Genomic DNA, 2,500 nt, shown 5'->3' with positions numbered 1-2,500 from the left:
TCCGTGTACTGCCACCACTATCCACCCCCCCCCCCCCTCTCTCTCTGCCCCCTTCCCACACAATACCAAATTTAACCAACTTTATCGCTTAACCTAACTGTGGCTGTACCAGTTTATCGCTTAACCTAACTGTGGCTGTACCAGTTTATCGCTTAACCTAACTGTGGCTGTACCAGTTTATCGCTTAACCTAACTGTGGCTGTACCAGTTTATCGCTTAACCTAACTGTGGCTGTACCAGTTTATCGCTTAACCTAACTGTGGCTGTACCAGTTTATCGCTTAACCTAACTGTGGCTGTACCAGTTTATCGCTTAACCTAACTGTGGCTGTACCAGTTTATCGCTTAACCTAACTGTGGCTGTACCAGTTTATCGCTTAACCTAACTGTGGCTGTACCAGTTTATCGCTTAACCTAACTGTGGCTGTACCAGTTTATCGCTTAACCTAACTGTGGCTGTACCAGATTATCGCTTAACCTAACTGTGGCTGTACCAGATTATCGCTTAACCTAACTGTGGCTGTACCAGATTATCGCTTAACCTAACTGTGGCTGTACCAGATTATCGCTTAACCTAACTGTGGCTGTACCAGATTATCGCTTAACCTAACTGTGGCTGTACCAGATTATCGCTTAACCTAACTCAATTTGTCCCTTAACCTAACTCAATTTGTCCCTTAACCTAACTCAAGTTGTCCCTTAACCTAACTCAATTTGTCCCTTAACCTAACTCAATTTGTCCCTTAACCTAACTCAATTTGTCCCTTAACCTAACTCAAGTTGTCCCTTAACCTAACTCAAGTTGTCCCTTAACCTAACTCAAGTTGTCCCTTAACCTAACTCAAGTTGTCCCTTAACCTAACTCAAGTTGTCCCTTAACCTAACTCAATTTGTCCCTTAACCTAACTCAATTTGTCCCTTAACCTAACTCAATTTGTCCCTTAACCTAACTCAATTTGTCCCTTAACCTAACTCAAGTTGTCCCTTAACCTAACTCAAGTTGTCCCTTAACCTAACTCAAGTTGTCCCTTAACCTAACTCAAGTTGTCCCTTAACCTAACTCAAGTTGTCCCTTAACCTAACTCAAGTTGTCCCTTAACCTAACTCAAGTTGTCCCTTAACCTAACTCAAGTTGTCCCTTAACCTAACTCAAGTTGTCCCTTAACCTAACTCAATTTGTCCCTTAACCTAACTCAAGTTGTCCCTTAACCTAACTCAATTTGTCCCTTAACCTAACTCAATTTGTCCCTTAACCTAACTCAATTTGTCCCTTAACCTAACTCAATTTGTCCCTTAACCTAACTCAATTTGTCCCTTAACCTAACTCAATTTGTCCCTTAACCTAACTCAAGTTGTCCCTTAACCTAACTCAAGTTGTCCCTTAACCTAACTCAAGTTGTCCCTTAACCTAACTCAAGTTGTCCCTTAACCTAACCCACGTTGTCCCTTAACCTAACCCACGTTGTCCCTTAACCTAACCCACGTTGTCCCTTAACCTAACCCACGTTGTCCCTTAACCTAACCCACGTTGTCCCTTAACCTAACCCACGTTGTCCCTTAACCTAACCCACGTTGTCCCTTAACCTAACTCAAGTTGTCCCTTAACCTAACTCAAGTTGTCCCTTAACCTAACTCAAGTTGTCCCTTAACCTAACTCAAGTTGTCCCTTAACCTAACTCAAGTTGTCCCTTAACCTAACTCAATTTGTCCCTTAACCTAACTCAAGTTGTCCCTTAACCTAACTCAATTTGTCCCTTAACCTAACTCAAGTTGTCCCTTAACCTAACTCAAGTTGTCCCTTAACCTAACTCAATTTGTCCCTTAACCTAACTCAATTTGTCCCTTAACCTAACTCAATTTGTCCCTTAACCTAACTCAATTTGTCCCTTAACCTAACTCAAGTTGTCCCTTAACCTAACTCAAGTTGTCCCTTAACCTAACTCAAGTTGTCCCTTAACCTAACTCAAGTTGTCCCTTAACCTAACCCACGTTGTCCCTTAACCTAACCCACGTTGTCCCTTAACCTAACCCACGTTGTCCCTTAACCTAACCCACGTTGTCCCTTAACCTAACCCACGTTGTCCCTTAACCTAACCCACGTTGTCCCTTAACCTAACCCACGTTGTCCCTTAACCTAACCCACGTTGTCCCTTAACCTAACCCACGTTGTCCCTTAACCTAACCCACGTTGTCCCTTAACCTAACCCACGTTGTCCCTTAACCTAACCCACGTTGTCCCTTAACCTAACCCACGTTGTCCCTTAACCTAACCCACGTTGTCCCTTAACCTAACCCACGTTGTCCCTTAACCTAACCCACGTTGTCCCTTAACCTAACCCACGTTGTCCCTTAACCTAACCCACGTTGTCCCTTAACCTAACCCACGTTGTCCCTTTGCCTAACATAGTTCACTGCTCGGAATCTCTGGTGTCGTTGTTATCCTCATGTAGATGTCTTGCGAGTGTTGCTTACTTTCCACATATTCCTGCTATCCACTGTCA

This window comes from Schistocerca gregaria, unplaced genomic scaffold, assembly GCF_023897955.1.
Source record: "Schistocerca gregaria isolate iqSchGreg1 unplaced genomic scaffold, iqSchGreg1.2 ptg000821l, whole genome shotgun sequence".
NCBI lineage: Eukaryota > Metazoa > Arthropoda > Insecta > Orthoptera > Acrididae > Schistocerca > Schistocerca gregaria.
The sequence above is the reverse complement of the archived record's forward strand: the minus strand, read 5'-3'. Positions refer to the sequence as shown.